The sequence below is a fragment of the Mus pahari genome, chromosome 4 (assembly GCF_900095145.1).
Source record: "Mus pahari chromosome 4, PAHARI_EIJ_v1.1, whole genome shotgun sequence".
Classification (NCBI taxonomy): domain Eukaryota; kingdom Metazoa; phylum Chordata; class Mammalia; order Rodentia; family Muridae; genus Mus; species Mus pahari.
The window spans coordinates 96,809,001-96,827,310 of record NC_034593.1 but is presented as its reverse complement, the minus strand read 5'-3'; the positions used below and the strand labels follow the sequence as shown (position 1 = coordinate 96,827,310).

Below are 18,310 nucleotides of genomic sequence, written 5' to 3'. Positions count from 1 at the left end.
CTCCTCCTCCTCCTTCTCTCTTCTCCGCTCCTCTTCTTTGTTTTTGTTTTTTAAGTCCGATTTTCTCTGTGTAGTTCATCTTTCTTGTGTTAGAATTACAGGTGTGTGCCACCATAGCTAGCTGTTTGCAGTATTTCTGAAGCTATGTGACCTTGGAAGAGTTACTTCATCTCTTTGCTTTTAAATCCCCTAATCAGAAAAGCAGGCATGATAACAATGCTTACAGAGAGATCTGGGAGAAAGATTCATATCCTTGCCTAACCCCAGGCCTTAGAACAATATGCTATACTGAACACAGAAGAACCACTGAAAGAAAATATTTGTTGAATAATTCATTGTTTGGGACAGAAAAGCATCATTTAGGGAACAAAACCCTTATAGTAAAATTGTAGACATCTGTCTATGGGAGTGGAGTGGGCTTATGAAAGTGGGGTGGGTGGAAGGGTTTGTTGCGTGTCTGACAGAACACACTAAAACTAGTGTCTTCCTCCCTCTAGCTTCCCAAGGCTTGCTGTCCTGTTGACTTTATGTGGACAATGAGAATGGAGGTTATGGAGGGTATTCTGGGGGGGGGGGGAAGGTCCTTAAGTCCTGGTAGGACTCCATAATCTCTGGAACAAAATTGCACAGTGTGAGGATGTGGTGGACAGCTATGCTTTCTTCATGTTGAAAGTCAAAACCCAGACTGAAGCTGGTGTTCTTGGAATACCTCAAGCTAAACAGCTGGGAGAGCAGACCATAAGAAGAATGCAGCTTCCTAAGAGCATGCTGGGAAGGGAGCCAGCTTGGCTGGCTGACACTTGTTGCCGTGCGTGCAATTGAATTTTCCCAGAATGCCTCCAGACCTCTAGGAGAATGCCACTGGGAGCCTGGGATGGAAGGGACTGAAGAGTGGGCCCAGTGAAGACAGCAGGGGTTAGCACTCACCAGCAGGAGTGGTGTCTCAGACCCAGTGAACCTCCGCAGCTCTGTTGGGGTCAGCTGGCCATAGCAGAAGGGATGTGATGGTCTCAAGGTCCACAGGGAGACTGGCAGGGAGGATCATGGTCAGCAGATACTTGGGATTCAGAAATCCTATCCCTGGGTGAAACAGGATCTCTCTGCCTCTCTCTGTCCAGGGAGGAAGGCTCAGAGAGAATATCCAGCTCTGTTGGGTGGCAGGGTGCAGAACGCCTGGGGCAGGGGACAGGGGACAGGGTGAGCTGGGGTAAGGACCCACTGGCAGCTTCATTGCTGAAGGCACACAGGCCACTCGCTGACCGGGAAGCACAGTTACTTGGAATACTTTCTAAAGGCAGCGTGACATGTGGGTAATGGAGTTGAGCAGTGGGGACTGGGTGTTTCCACATGAGTGCTAGAGGCCAGAAGGCCTTGTCACAAGCGGGTTTAAGAAGTATCCGAGTTGTTATTGTTGCTGCTATTATGTGTTATTATTCGTATGATATGTGCATGTGAGTGCACGAGCATTCGTGTACATGTGAGTGTGTGTGTGTGTGTGTGTGTGTGTGTGGTGTGTGCATGTGCACACACTTGCCATGGCTAGCCTGTGAAAATCAGTGGCTAACTTTCAGAAGTAGGTTCTCTCCTTCCAATGTGGGCTCCTTGGACTGGACTCAGGTTGTCAGGCTCACATGTGGCGAGTGAATTGTCAGTCTGCTTTGTAGATGACCACACGTAAAAATTGTCTTCTGTCTGTAGGATAAAACAAGGCTCAGCTGCCAGTCATTGACTTTGACCTCCAGGAAGGCATCCATGCACAGCTGGTGACAGAGAAGAGGCCTTGTTCAACTTGTCCAGCACTAAGGACCTGGGCGAGATGTGAACACCAGACCTCAGAAACAGAGAGCCCAGCTGCTGTTGGTGGCCCTGTCATCACGAGGCTGAGAATACACACTTCACACTCTCCTTCTGCCTCTAATCCAGGCCACCTGCCAGACTTTGCATGTGATCTGCATGTGATATTTGGGGCCAACCACTCCTTTCAGTCCTAGCCAGACCATGGAGTGGCTCACTGGGGATGCTGGGGCTCCTCTTTGAATGTGGGAGTCTGAATGAGACTCAGTTGCTGAGTCCCCAAAAATTCCCTCCGATCTTAGTCTACCAGGGATGGGGGAAGGGTTAGTGATGTGGCAACTTATTAACTTGTTACGGTTTCATGTATTCCAGCTGGCTGTATTGGCTAAAGTTCTCCAGAGGAACGGAACAAATTGAATGTAAATATAAAAGGAGGGGCCTTATTAACTTTAAGAGAGACTTCATCAGATTGACTTGTACAGTCAGAGGTTGAATAGTCCCACCATGGCTGGCTATAGACTGGAGAACTGGGGAAAGCAGTAGCTGTTCCAAGAATCTTAGAAGCCATATAGCCAGAGAGATGCCCCAGCCCCAGCCCCAGACTTACGGCTTGGACCTCTCTGGAGCATCACTCTACAAGTCTGTCTGCAAAAGCTGAAGCATGCAGAGACTGATAGCTACAGGTGACATCAGCAAATGACACACCAACTCAAGAAGGGTCAGGTAGGCATTTTTTTTTTTGCTTGTGAGCTCTGCTTTCTGCCTCCAGCCTACAAGACAGTGACACCCACTCTCAGAGTGGCAGCTTGCATCTGTGTTCACTGACCTACATGCCCAGTGTTTGTGGAAGCATCCTCGCAGACATATTTATAAGTGTGCTTCTTGGACCAGTCAAGTTGATAACTAAGATAAGCCATCACCTTCATTATTGGATGCAGAAACTGTGCTGGATGCTTGAGTGACAAGGAGCCCAAACATGAGCTCCTTTCAAGGTACTTATGGTCCAGAGGGTGCTTCAACAGAACTGGTCAGTTTTCTACTGGGAGACAGACACCATGTCATCGATGAGCTCAAAGGATGTTGTTCACCTTGGTCAAGCGCTGTTGGAATCACAGCTGAATAATGGGAGAGAACAGAAGGCCCATGAAGAGCAGACTTTCTATGGGTGGACAAAGTCCTGCCTTTCTCATATCTTACTTGTTCTTTACATTTCTATTCTTAGAAGAATCAATTGAGAAAAGTGAAACATGAATATGTTTGAATTTCATGTGCAAACACATTCACAGAGAAAATACCCAGGAGATAGCCTGGAGCTGGTCATAGCATTCACTGAACACTACACACAGCAGTTAATATTTCTCAAGCACTTATGACAGATCAGGTACAGGGCCAAGTGCCCTGCCTGTGTCGGTTCATTCAATCCTACAGTGACATGAGTGCTTTCTGGTGTTATTCCAGTTTTACAAATGGGGAAACTGTCACTAGAGAAGTTAAGTTGCTCAAGGTTTTGAGATATCAGAGCTGAACTGGGAATCCCGGTGAAGATACCAGCTATATGCTCATGGGCCGAAGGGGTTGCAACCAGGGCAGCTAGTGGCTGTGGGGTGGTGGAACTGACTCTGCTTCAGTGAGAGCATCTTTGCCAGAGGGCCTCTGAATCAAAACAAAGATGGTTGAGACTGAGAAAAGGGTGCAGGGAAGAAGGCATTCCATGGAGAAGAGAACCTTTGAGGGTGATGCAGTTAAAGCCCAGAGAGGAATTCCCTGTGACACAAGTGTGGAGCATAGGAAGGAAGGGTATGTAGGCTTTGAATAAGTTGGTGTGGTGCTTTGAATAAGAATGCTCCTCCCCCCATAAACTCCTTTGTTTGAACACTTGGCCTTCAGTTGGAGAAACTACTTGGGAAGGATTGGGAGGTATGGCTTTTTTGGAGAAGGTGTGACACTTGGGGGGACTTTGAGACTACAAAAGATTCCCACCACCTCCAGTTTCTCTCTCTCTCTCTCTCTCTCTCTCTCTCTCTCTCTCTCTCTCTCTCCCCTCCTTGGGGGACAATGAATATGCTCTCAGCTGTTCCTGTAGCCAGCTGTCTTCTCTGCCATCATATACTTTAACACTCTGAACCAATTAGCATGGTTAAATGCTTTCTTTTACGAGTTGCCATGGCCATGGTGTTTTGTCACAGCAATCGAAAACTAAGACAGTTGGGTAGCACCTACACAGGCTACCACACACTCAAGACTGATGGTATGGTCTGGTCACCAACTGGAATGCATGCTGGCAACTACCCAATCTGACTGAGCCTGAGACTGGATGACCATGGAGGAAGGAGTTGAGATCCAAGAGGCAGGAAGGGTGGACCCTTATCTGTGCCATCGTCATCATCATCATCATCTTTTATTCAGAGCAATCTTTCCACAGAGTCCAATATTTAAACCAGATGAATGAAGGTAGAATCCCGAGTCCTGCTTACTTGGCCTCCTGGTTCCCTGTTCCTTGGAGTCCTGCCAGCTTCTCAGAGCACAGTCTCCCTACTGGCAACGTCATGGCTGTTTCTGGTGCTACCTGGGTGAGAGGTCTTCTGTTCTCTTCTTTGCAGCAAGCAGGAGAGTGCCGTGGTGCCATTTTGTCCTTGATGAGAACCTGATCTCCTTGCTCTCCACTCTGACCTCTGGATCTTTTACCACCCTCAGCCCTGGAGTAGGGCCAGAGGCCCAGTGCCTCCATCTGACCAATTGGACACAGAGCCATGTAAAATGAACTCCCCTATCAGATCCTGGGGCCTCTCAGGCTTCCATCTAGGCTTGGTCTCCTGATCTGAACTCCTGTTCTCCAGTTTCTGGGGTGAAAGGAGGAGCAGGGCTGTGAGAAGCCCCCCCACCCCAACTGTTATGTTCTGGAATTAGACTTGGCTGGGAAAGGGAAAGGAAGCCCGAGAAGAGGGGGCAGTGAGGTCAAAGGTAGAAGTCAACAAACTACCACCAGATCTCAATGTCAGGATTGGATTTTCATTTATATTGTTCTGGACTAGCATAGACGAATGAGAGCCAAGCCCTTACTGTATACCTTCCTTGACATTGTGCTCAGTGTTGGCTAGCATGGAGGGAGCAGAGGGAAGCAAAAAGCATAAAAGACATAGAATCCTGCCTATATGGAAATAGAGAGACAGCCACCTCACAGGATGCTGGAGGGACTAGATGAACATTGCATGCCTTTTGCTCTGAACAACCTGGGCAGCTTGCACTGGATAGAACTGTGATGATGGAAATAATATAAATAATTTCTACTGAGTCACAGAAGAGCAAGCATAAACAAAGGAGAGACGGGGAGACATCATATTCCAGGAGCAGCTGGTGTTGAATCCAAGAATAAGTGGGATCTCTCAAAGCAGAGAAGGAACTTGTGTGTAGAGTAGAGGAGGGAATATGGAAAGGCATGTTCTGGGGATGTGTAATGGAAGGAGGGATGCACTTGCACCTGGCTTCTCTGAAGCAATCCAAGCTTGGAAGTGTCCAGCCTTTCTGTGTAACACAGTATCACCGACTGGAAAGTCCTGTATTCAGATGAGGCACAGATCAGAACTCTAACGGTGTGGTCTTGGTGCTCTTCTCAGCCGTTCTGAGACTCACTCTTCCAACACTGAAGGAGAGCCTGCTGTCTTGTTAGGTCTTCTTTTGTGGCTTGACGTGGAGAAGAAGAAACGAGGTCATGGGTAGTTATCCATGGGCTCTTCTTCTGCATCTGGCATGAATCACAGAATCTGAGACCAGGAATTCTGGACTTGAAAGGTGTTAGGATGGCCTACTTCAGTCCTTTCTCAGGGTGGAAGCTGCTTTACAATCTCATGATTGGTTGTTGTCCTTTGTATAATCCATCAGGCCTGGGCCAAGGTCAGTAGACCACTATCACCTTTGGTATACCCACCATATGCCAAAAAAAGGGGTGATGAGAGGGTGAGGAGTTGAGAAAAGTGGCCATGGCTACTGATTCAGGCTATGAAGGGTCTTATAAGTCATTAATACAATTCCCCATTTGTACAGACACAGGGGGCTGTGACTTGCCAAGATTACTCAATGAGTTGGGGCAGTACTCTTAATTTCTATATGGCAAGACTATTCTCTAGAAGACTTTGGCTTGGCTGCCTCCTGCCTAGTGACAGTCTCTGGGGAGAAATTGACCAGTTTCTGCAAGCTCTGCCTCAGGATGTGGAGGCTGAGTCCCTAGATACACTGTGTACCACTCATATCACTGATACTGCCATCTGATCTAACAATGTGAAATGGTCTGAACAATGCAGAGCGTTGTGACTGGAATGTGGTCCCTGAATAGTCAGAGAAACTGGGGCAGAGAAACACACTTGAGTGGGCTGCTGGGGTAAAATGTGGGATTGGCTGTCATAAATTATGGGAAGGATGTTGTGTTGAGGAACCTTAAAGTTGTTATTTTAGCTAAGAATTTAGTATTGGAGCAACAATGTCAACCAGCCAGACCCCTGAAGCTCCTGAGAACTGAACCATCAACCAAAGAGTACACATGGAGGGACCCATGGCTCCAGCTGCATATGTGGCAGAGGATGGCCTTGTTGGCATCAGTGGGAGGAGAAGACCTTGGGCCTGAGGGTGTTCGATGCCCCAGTGTAGGGGAATGCCAGGGTGGGAAGACAGGAGTGTGTGGGTGGGAGGGGGAGCACCCTTACAGAGGCAGGGGGAATGGGGATGGGATAGGAGGTTTCCAAGGGGAAGGCCTAGAAAGAGGACAACATTTGAAATGTAAATTTAAAAAATCCAATAAAAAAAGAGTAGAGAAAAAAAATTTAGTATTGGGGGGATTCTATATCCACTCCAATAGTGACTCACATTACAGGTTTGGAAACCTGGAAGCAGTCCTGAGGCAAAAAGTTTCAAGGAAACTCAACCTCCTGGAACCTTGCATTCTAATAGCTAGGAATGCCCCAGATTTGTCCCTGCAATATTGTGGAGGGTCTTGCATGCTTTCTTACAGTATTTTACTGGAAGTTACTTTCATATTCAAGTATTTACCAAGGCCTAGGAAATAGGGGGGGGTTGTGGTATTACATTATTCATGAGAAGATCTGCTAGAGCAAACCCCCACAAAACAGGGTTTTTTCACTAGGTCCAAAGGAATAGCATAATCAAGGATTTACTGGGAACCCCTGGTGGTGGGGGTTAACAATTGACACCTGGNTTCCTCCTTAAGCTGCCTGGTCCCCCTGGTCCTTTGATGTATACAATCCTTTGTTTGGTTTCACTGTAACTCTTGCGGATGTGTCCTGCCTGACTTCTCTTGTTTGTTCTGTATTAAAAGTTTGATGCTCAATTTAGAAAAATACATTCAGATTCTACATGCTCTCTCGTGTTGGTCTGTCATCTGCCGAATCCTTGCCTGTCTGCCACCATAGACCCATTCCATGCAGATAGGAGACCCCAAAAAGGAGGTAGTCTTTGGCAGGGGGAACATGGGCACAGGTAGCTATGCTCCACCATCCAGGTCCCCAAAGACACTGGTGTACATGCATCAGTACAGGACATACACTGGAGAATATCTCTGATATCAGCACTGAGATTTCACTCCTATTTTATCTAAGCAAAGAGCAACATAGAGCCTTAGACTAGAGGACCCAGTCACTGCAAGGTCCCCAGTTGTAGGTTCAGACTCTGGGGACAAGGAAAGGCAAGAAGTGTCTGGAAGATGATGCTAGCTGTGTAAGATGGCCCAGCTATATGGATAAATGACCCCAGACCCGAAGGACCATGCAGGTTATAGCAGGCTGCCTAACCCCACCTTGTTTAGCCATGCTCTACTAGGCTGAGCTCATGACTCAGTGGTATTGGTTTAGACGTAAGACCTTGGGATACTGGAGGTCATTTTGGACCAGCTCTGTTACTCTGCATTTAATGTAGCCTCAGCAGTTCCATTAGTCTTCCTGTGCCTCAGCTTTCCATCTGCAAATTGGGGATACTACCCTGGTTCAGTCTTTCCTACAGGTTTTAATTTTTTGTGACTTAAAATAAAGCCTGTGAGGCACCGTACCAAAGTGACCAGCTGTCTCCTATCTTGTCATGAGGTCCTTCCATCTGCAAATCTCCCGCAGCAAGAGCTTGGCCTCTGCTTTCATCTTTGTCCCTCACAGTGTTCAGGATGGAGCTGTGTCCCACCGTGCAGACCAAGTGAGAAGACGGGCCACAGCTGAGGCCAGCCTGTGGGGCTCTGGCAGCCAGCAAGGTTGCCGAAGAGGGAGCAGCCTGGTGATGGATGGTGCTGCCAGCCTTTGCCCATCTGGCAGCCTGAGCAATCTGCATAAAAACAAAGACAGCTCCGGTGACATGAAATATTGATGCCCTGAGACTTAACAGAGTGGCATCTTAGTCTCACAGCACAGGCCCGGCTCCTGGCCTGGAGGATAATGGTACCTCTTTCCTGTTTAGGATGGTTCCAAGGGCTGTAGGGAGGGAGTCAGTCTGGTGGAGAGGGCCACCAGGGAGTCCTGGTAGACAAACATTAGTTTTGAGTTTCAGGTAATACTGACTTTAATTAAGCTGAATTGGAAAAAAAAAAAAAAAAACAACCCACTGTGGATCAGGGTTTGGATAGCTCAGTTTTTGTGGGTTGTGACCCCTTTGGAGGTTGAGCAATCCTTTCACAAGGGTAGCATTATCAGATATCCTGCATATCATCTATTTACATTATGATTGATAACAGGAGCAAAATGGAAGTTATGAAGTAGTAATGAAATGACTTTATGGTTGGGGTCACCACAACACGAGGAACTTTATTAAAGGGTCGCAGCCTGAGGTAGGTTGAGAACCGCTAGAATCTGGTCTGACGAAGGCAGATGGGGAGCTTGGTCTCTCAGCAGGTCTAACTTATGGCCTCATCTGACCCTCAGAAGAAGTTCCTTACCTCAGTGCAACCTTTGGGGACTAAGAGGGTAGGGGGCTGGGGATCCAGTTCCGGGAAAGATCTAGCATGGGGAATGTGACCACAGGAATGCATTGCCACTAACAAGCTGGAGAGGGCTACTCACAGAGAGTGTGCTCATTTATACCTGCATACGCAGCTCTGAGCATTCAGATTCTCCAAGTGGTGAGCAAAGCTGGAAGTCAGGTTGCTGGAGCCCAAGGGGTGAAAGCAGAAGTGCTTTAGAGTCTGGAAAATAGTGGGTCTCTGACCTCAGGGAGGGCCAGGGCACTTGTTTTCCCTCTGGCTTCTCTCAAGAGGGATGGTGGCAGCGATATAGAAGCTGGACTCCATTCTCAGCCTGTCCTGTAGGCACTCCTTCTGGCTCAGGCCTCTTCATCTCCATCTGCCAAAAGCGCGTGAACATTCAACAGTGGCCAGATTCCTACTGCCAGAGCAGGCTGGTCCTAATAGGTCTCTCAGTGTGAGCAGCTCCAGGCCCCCAGCCAAGGCTTAGTCATCCTTGCTTCCTCTGCTTCTGGCACGAGGGAGGGAGGCACCTGAAAAGGTTGCATGAAGAGGAGGGTGCCAGGGAGACCAGGGCTGGCCAATAGGATGGAGGGAGCACCCACGGTAGAAGGCAAAGGCCAGTAACTCCTGTTACGGAGGTTTAGTGGGAAAGAGGTCTCCTCTAAATCTGAAAGCATCCTCTTTGGGGCTTGGCAAGAGTTAGCTGGTTTCCTCTCTGGTGAGTGGGTCTCACCTTGCTACAGCACACAAGTCATTTGGGTGATTTTTATTTTTTATTTTTTTTCCTTTTTAAAAGGAGAGGTACACAGATGATGAAAAAACATGGCAATAAACAGAAGAAAATAACTGTGGTGTTTGGAGCCAGTTGAGTTATGTCTTTACATCCTTACTATAAATAAAGTCATCTTGGCTGGGTTGGGGTTAGAGAGGTCTGCTTCTCTCATCCAACAAGCAAATGATGACAGCTGTGTATCCTCCCATGCCTACTCCTTGATTTGGTATTTCCCATGGACCAGGTGGCTTTCATTGAACACAGGCTTAAGGCTTACCTGTTCTGAACTGTCACTATTAGGTCTTTGTGCAGGTTGAAGAACCCAGATGTATTTGCACCTTTTTCCTTTCATTTGCTTGGTGATCAGAGTGGGGACACTGACCTATTTCTTACTAAATTGAGTATATGTGGGTAAGGGATGGGGAGAGGACAGTAGGCAACATTACTTTGTTTGATAGGAAAGATTACTAACTCATAGTCTTTTTGAGACCAGAGATCTTTCACTCAGGCTTTATACACATACCATCCTGTTGCAGTATGCAAATTTGATCTGTCATTCCCCTTCTCAAAATTCTTCAATGGCAGCCATCTGTTTCTGAATCTAGAATCTCACTTCCTTTGCTTCATAATTCTTGACTAGACATTGCAAGAATGGAGACCATAATCCTTGACCTGCCATAGAGTTTTGCTCAACTGACTTTCAGCAGATCCTCACTGGCTGGGACAAGCCTGGATAACACTGACTAACCTGTAGATGCACAGGGACTTAGAAATGACTGACACAAAGCTCACTGAGTTTGTGGAGTGGGTTGTGATCTTACCATACATAATCGACAGAGTAAAAAAAGTAATAGTCAAGATACCTGGCTATGATGAAAGACACAAAGAGCAAGAGAAAGCCAACAAGATGAGAAAGATTCAATATCTATGAATGAATAAGTGAATGAATGAATGGCACAGTGTACATGAGCACACACCCACACTCAAACCCCCCCACACCCCTTCTACCCCTACCCTTTCTCCCAAAGATCAAGGATTATCAAGAAAGATTATAAAAGCCAAAGGTTGCAAAGGATTCCTGCAAAGCTGTGTTGTTTGGACATAACAGATCTGCTGCACACATGAATTCAGAGAGTCCCCTCTGTGAGACCTGCATGTGCAGGGTCAAGGCAATCAAAACTGTAGCACAGATGGGAGAGAAGCTCACAAAGTCCAACTCTTAGCCGAGAAGCTATTGGAAGTTGATGGCTGAAGGAGGGTCAGTTTTCTCCAGGGATGCTTCTATGGGTAGGTTTTCCATGTTCCAGTGGATGGCCCAAGACCTGTGCACCTACTGGAGGCACCAACAAGACTCAGTGGTTAAAATGAGAATCCATGAAGTTGGGAGGGAGACGTGGTTGATGGGGCATTTTTAGAATTTGAGGAAACTAGGGGTGGATTGATTTAATCAAACACATTATATACATGTACAGATTCTCAAATATACATATATATATATATATATATATATATATATATATATATATATATATATAAATTAGTGAGCAAAGTTGGTGGAGAAGAGGAGAATCAGGTTAAAGTACATTTGGATGGAACTCATAGAAAGGTTGAGAGGAACTGATCCACCAGTTGGTGAATCTTAAAGATGAAAATGGCCATATGATCCCAGTAACATAATGAAATATTTTAATTAACTTATCTTGGATGAGTCTTCAGGGTTTCTATCATGTAGTTCTGATGGAGATGCTGTGTTCAGTTTGACTAAGTTTGTCACCTATTGGACAGTTTCAGCTCTTTTGAGTTAATTGATATTCAGATCTTCCTCACTGGTGTTCATGCAAGGTCAGTGTACACCCATATATACTAATTGACCAAATGTGATTGAGGATCCCAATAGAACTTATCCAGCTGATTGCCAGCTCATCAGAATTAAAGCTCCTTTGGGTAGCCAGAAAGCTGGCCTTGCGTAGGCTTTGTGTGGAAACTACCAGTCCTTGTGTTCTTTTGACCACTGCTGTTATCCAGATGTACGTACATCTTAAGTGAGAATAAATGGTGTCTTTCCATGGCTGTGGGAAAGACACTAGCCTTGACTTTGTGATTCTGTGACCTGCTACCTACAGGAGCTCCCCAACCCCTGCAAGTCAGTTTGCCAGTCTTGGGATGTTTTCCTACTTAAGCCTTTTTTGCTTTACAGCTAGGGGTAGAGTGGCCTAGAGAGTTCATATAAAGTTGCCTAAACTCAAATGGTTCCTGAATGTTCTGCATAGGAGATTCCCCTATGGAAGAGCCACCAATTTGTTCTCACTGTAGTGTGACTGATGACTCAAGCAGGCTGGCCGCGTTCCCTCTGAGGGCAGGCGCCATGCCTGGGCTTACCATCAATAACCTGCTGCGTGTGTATCTGTTGGGGGTTTCAGTAAGTGCTATGGACTAGTTGAGGTTTGGGGCTGGGGTATGGTCTCTCCAGATTTTTCAGACCTGGGTTTGGCTATCTGGGGCTTCCCTTCTGCCATCCATTCTTCCAAGCTGTGCTCTTGGCAAGAGCCATCTACTTACTTGTGCTTCATTACCTGCACCACTTTCCAACTGGTCCTACTCCCAGAAGGCAATAAGAAAAGCTCTTCTAACTGGGGAGCCATGGAAATGGTTTTCCTTTGTATTTCCTGCTTTTCCCTTCCTCCTGAAATGTTCAACCTTGGCACTAATGTCTGAGTCCTGAAAGCTGAGGGTAAGTTTAAACCAGAGAGGCAGGGTAAGGGAATTTACGGGACTCTGGGCCCCAGTGTGGTGTAGGCACTGAGCAAGGAGCTGAGGCTTAGAGGGCTTGAATTCCAGGGTCTGGGCTCTGGGATGTTCAGCAGGCCATTTTATTTTCTTTTAATGACATAGATCTTCATCTATAAAACAAAAAATGTTGAGTTTCTTAATGGTCTCTAGCACTAAAATTCTGTGGTTTCATTTCTGAATTCACCCAAACTGTCTTGATAATGAAAGCTGAGACACTGGACATCTCACTTTGACCGCGTGGCCTCTGTCCTTGGTGCTGAGATCCTGGCCATTAGAGCATTGGCCACTGGTCACCCTGGGGTGGTGGAAAGGAGCTGCTTCTCATGCACACATGAAAAGATGGAGTACCACTGAAAAAATTTTTGATAATTCCTCAAAGTTATTTCCTTAAATATTACTTTACCCAGTATGACACAGACTTTGGACTTGAGGGCCTTTAACAGAAGTATGGATTGTTAAAGAATTTGATTTGGAACTGTTTGCTGAACATTTGAGGACCACTCTGGAATTTGAAGGCATGATGGTAGATTCCAGGAGTTTAGGATGCTGCTCAAAGAGTAATCATTTATTACATGCCTTCAATAAGTCATTACAATGCTCCTGAAATCATAATATTTTGCTAGATGTCTATAACTCATCCCCAGGTTATGCACTGGCCATGGCAGTAGTTTAAAAGTCTCATGTCTACTGATAGGTCTAGATTGAGGGCTTTGAAATGATAACTCTTGTAGGTAGAATCTGTTTGATCTTTCTTGTGTTGATATTGTAAAGCTACTGGATCAGATATTACCAGAATTCATTCTCTCTCTCTCTCTCTCTCTCTCTCTCTCTCTCTCTCTCTCTCTCTCACCACTTGACTGCAGGGCATGCCTAGGCTTTGTTGTGAGCTCATATGTTGTGGGTGAGAAGGCTGAAGACAAAGCAGCCCTGCTAGGGCTCTGTTGACTGTCAGCAGACAAGAGTCATAAAGGGAAAATGTAACACAAAATATCCTCCACCCTAAGGTATTTAGTGGACCAGTTAGTTGCTTTGACACTGTGTTGAAACAGTAGTGATGACAGAATGAGGATTGCCATATGAATCAGTTGCCTGATACTGAATGAGAAAAGGAGGTCACCGATGGCCTAAGAGATACTCACTGGTTGATTTGGAAGGTTCTCAGAGTCACAGGAAACATGACTATCTCAGGATATCTCTATACTCACTAAAATCTTCAATTTCCTGCCTTTCCTTTTCTTGTAGGATAGAGCTTCTTCATTCTCCCAATCAGGGAACTCAAGTCAAGGTTGGTCCATGCCATTTAATTCAGGAGGTATTCCTTGAGCAGCTAGAGAGTAGCTTCCAGTATTCTTGTCCATGAGCTCAGTGGATTTGAAGGCTGACTGGAAGCCAGCCAGAGGGGCCAGAAATAAGATGGTGGGGAAGGGATGGGAAGAAGTTGAGATTGATAGCTTTGAAACTTCAGGAAGGGAGTTAGTGGTACAGGACTGTGATTGGGACTCTAGAGCTGCCCAGCTGAGGCTCAAGAATATCATAGATGCTTAATAGCTATGTGAATGACCCCTTGGTTGGTCTAAACACATTTGTAAGAAAAGTATTAAAAAATGCTCACTTTCCAAGGTTGTTGATGGAATTAAATAAGACAGTTTATGCAATGAGTTTATTTGATGCTTATAAACGCTCCATGAAAGGTGAGTGATACTTTTTTATTATAGAAATTTGATCTTCACAGCATGTGGATTGCTTTACAACAACAATCAACTCTAAGACCCACATGTTTGAACATCTCCCATCTCTTTTTTTGGAATATGAAGTCCTTCAGTTTGGTCGTGGTAATTTCTTCTTTCACTCAAGGACACATTAGAAATCTTGTCACCTTGTCATCTGTTTGGCAGGCTTTTGATTCACCTCTTGACAGGTGTTGAAAGAGTCTTTGGCTCCATACCTGGAGGGCTGTCTCTGTTTATGAGCCATTTCCACATTCGACACACCACAGTCCTGGGGGGTGTCTTCCAACCTCTGTATGTCTAAACACAGTACCTCATACCATTGTGAGATACTGTTCCTATGTGCCTCAGGATGAGAAACAAAGGGACCAACTGGTTATAGAATGCGGCTCCTGAGTGGCCCTCTTTAATTATTTTCTGTCCCAATCAAGTATGGCTTTTCATCCTTCAATCAAAGAAGGCATCCTAATTATATGAGTATAATTGATCCTTTAAAATCAAGACAGCAGTTAAACACATTTTGGTCTCCACATTGTCTTCTGTCATTCAGCTGGGTGAGAGGGTGGCTGCACTGTGTCTTGACCCCTTCCCCTCCTCTTTGTCCTTTATGTGTTGGAAATGTCTACCTTTCTCTGGCAAAGTCCTTCTCCCAACTTCTCCCACCTTTTATCTCTATGCACGTACCTGGCTATATGTTTCATTTGTCCTGTTCTGGTTTGAAGCAAAATGAATTTGGGAGAATGTCTTTCTAATTTTCAGACTCATCACTTTCTGTAGGCTCAGACAGCATCCTTCACTCTTGAATATCTGGGCAGCATGGATGTAGCCCCTAATAAAGATTAGAATCCTTAACAAATCAGAGCCACAGATGTAGCTGTGTCTGTGGGGATGGCAACTCCTCCTCAGTCTCTCTCCCTAGCTGCTTCTAGTTCCCAGAATTGCATGTGGTAGTGAGCCACGTGGTCTCCCTCAGTGTCTCATCTGGTCTCATGCTTTTACTATCTATATTTAGCATATCTTTAGCATTTATAGCATGCTGGTCACTCTAAACCTTCTTCCAGCCTGGAACTCTCTCCTGAGCTCTAAGCTTGTCTCCTATCTGCCCATCCCATGTCTCTGCTCTGATACCAAGCGAGCATTTTAAAGTCAACCTGTCTAAAACACATGTTCAGACATTCCCATAGAACCAGATTCTCTGGGCATATTCCCAGTATTAGTGGCAATGCCATTTTTCAGTTGTCTAGATGGACACCTCTGGTGGTCCTCTCAGCCCCTCATTTGCTCACTCTACAGAAATATTGCTCTACTTACAACACATGACCAAGTGATGACTCAGCTTGCTCTGTACACTCTTCCGCTGTGTTTCAGACATTGAGCTATTCCAGTAGCTTCCTGACTTGGCCCCCCAGCATTTGTCCTTCATTCCCTAAAGTCATTGCCAGGAAGTATCCAAAATGATCTTGTAAAAATCTAAATCACGTCTCTTTTCCCTCAAGTCCTTCAACATCCCCCTATGTCACTTCATGTCCACTCAAAGTCCTTTCGATGGTTATAAAGTTTTATGCTTCTTTGTCCTAGTTTGTCTTTCAGTAATAAAACACCAACCAAAAGCAGCCTGGAGGAGGAACAAGTTTGTTTCATCTTGCACTTTACAATCTATCATCTAGGGAATCCAAGACAGGAACTGAAGACAGAAGTTTGAAGCTCAGACCATATAGGAATACTGCTTCCTGACTGCTCTCAAGCTCATTCGGCTACTCATCTTGTGCATGTCTGTCTAGGCTGCCTCCAATGGGCTGGGTCCTCCTATATGAATTAGTATTAGGGAAATGCTTCACAGACAGGCCCATAGCCTAGTGATGGAGGTAATTCTTCAGGTTAGGCTCCCTCTTTCTGGGTGTGTCAATGGTCTCCTTGCTGATCCTTAAATATTTCAAAGGCTGGTGCATTTCTGTTCTCCTATTTGGAATGCTTGCCCTCCAGGTGTCTGCTCAGCCCCTCCTATTAAGCCATCTCTGGTTATTTAGTCAAAGAAGCTGTCCCCATCCCTTTTTCTCTCTGTTTACCTCTGGGCACCCTCCATTTTCACATATATCTTATGTTGTTTTCTTGGGGAGACCAGGGCACAGAATGGCCATTTGTTGATCGACTCACTCTGAGGATGTCATTTAGTAATTTCATCTCAAAACCTTCATGAGTCTTTCGTGTGTGAGTAAACTGAGCTATAAGGAGGTTCAGTACATGGTCCACATTACACATGTATCCAGGACACAGTGGGGACTTATGTCTGAGCTCATGTGCTTCACTGCCAGGCTTTCCTGTCAGGGTGTAGAGTAGTTTTCTGTCCCCGTAATTGGGAACTATTATGCTGAAGGGGCCTGGTATGAATGTTCACTGTAAACCACAGTCCCAGTGGATAGTCCCAGGGGACTGTTCACATCTCACTAACAAAGAGAAGAATTTCTTGGGGCCCAAGGTACCAGAGTTTATGTTTTGGGATAAATGAAGCACAGCTGCTGTGTGCTAGCATGGGGGTCAAGGTAGACTCCTGTTCCTGTCTCTTCCAGGCATGTCCTCACAGAGATGGCCCTCAGTGGAAGATACTGGGTGAGCTGCATCCCATGACCCATCCTCTAGGTCTTCCATAGGCTCCTTTCCTCAGTTTTGCAAATGGCATGCCACAGGTCAGTTTAGAAGCTTTGGGACCACCCCAGAGTGTGTCCTTGGACCACTTCCTCCAGTGGGCCAGTTGGTAGTTTCTCGATGCTCCCTTGACTTTTGATCCCTGTACTCATCACTCCAGCAATCATTTCTCATCTCCCTCAAGCCACTCAGGTTCTCAGGCTTGAGCTGGATTGATTCTGACCCGGGCCTTCCTCTGATGTAGCTGTTCATTCAAGGAAGAAACATAACAAACACTTGCCTCCAGTTTCCTGGAGAACATGGAATGTTCCTCCAGATCCCCAGGGATGAGAATGGAGACAGAAGAGAGTCCTTCTGGCTGCCTGTCCTGCCTTCAGAGCCAGGCCCTTCCACCACAAGCTCTCAGCTCCACTGTGTCAGGCTCTGTGGTGTGCCATAGAAGCTTCCACAGCATCCAAGGCATCTGTGCTGCTTTGCAGATGTGACTGTTTTGTGTTTGATACATCAGGATGTAGGAGACCTGGTCTGGGTTTTGGTTGAACCATAGAGTAGATGCGTTGGGGTCAGTGGAAAAGGGCCCGCTGAACCTGATGGCCTCAGGGGCAGTGGGAGGATAGTAGTGTCTGAGGATAGGGGCAGATAGAAGGGTCAGAAGGTGACTTGGGGCACAAGAAGCCATTTGGGAAGAGCTGGCATGATGGCTCAGTGTGTAAAAAATGCTTGCCACCAAGTTTGGTGACCTGAGTTGGATTTCATCAGGAGACTTCAGTGAGTTGTCCTTTGACCACAAGAGAGACAGGAGAGCCCTAAGTAAAAGGACTTTGTTCTCCAGTCTTTCCAGGACACCTATGTCCCCAGTGATGTATAAAGAGATCTTCAGCTCCATGACTCCATACCACCTGCACGACTAAGGTCATACCAGAGTGCTGGGATTTAGAGTCTTCCAACAGATGCAGGATACTGGGTACAACTGAAGTCCAGATCGATGTTTTCTTTTTAAACATGTGCCTCATGCAATATTTGGTACATAATTATATTATAAATGATTTGTTTATATTTCAAATCTCTATCTATATATATATTTCACTTAAAATCTAAGTTTATACACACACACACACACACACACATATATATATATATATATATATAATTTTTAATGAGATTTGGTAATCCTATGTGGACCTTGACATTCATTCCTACAGGTTGGCTTGTCCTAGACAGCCTGGGACAAATGTAGTGCGAATTGTTGTTGGACATGCTTAGGGATCATTGGGCTGGGTCAGTGACCACCCTTGAAGTTGAACTCCAAGGCTTTTTTGAGCCCTGGAATCTAATTGGGCCTGGCAGTTTGAGACCTGATATTCCATTATCTGCCTTTGGTCATTTGGTAAAAAGAACAGGGAGCTGACTGGACTTCAAGTCAGTCTCGTGTGACAACTTATCGGCTGCCTGAGGGACGAATGTGGCTTGTGTTCTGGGCTGTGAAGTGAGCACAATAGACCAGTGTCATAGTTAGTTTCTGTCAACTTGACACAGGCCTAGACCTAACAGGAAAAGGAGATCTCAGCTGCAGAGCTGGCTGCCTCCATCAGTTTGGCTTGTAGGCTTGTAGGCGAGGAATTTTTTTGATTGCTG

General features: G+C 45.8%; 1 protein-coding gene across 1 annotated transcript in view; it reads right to left on the bottom strand.

Moving 5' to 3' along the window:
* Kcna10 (potassium voltage-gated channel subfamily A member 10) overlaps nt 1-951 on the bottom strand; it is an 11,491-nt gene extending 10,540 nt beyond the window's left edge. Inside the window, exon 1 of the mRNA XM_021196716.1 lies at nt 928-951. The gene's annotated coding sequence lies outside the window, so the exon portion shown is untranslated. The remainder of the gene's footprint in view (nt 1-927) is intronic.
* Between the last annotated feature and the right edge of the window lie 17,359 nt (nt 952-18,310).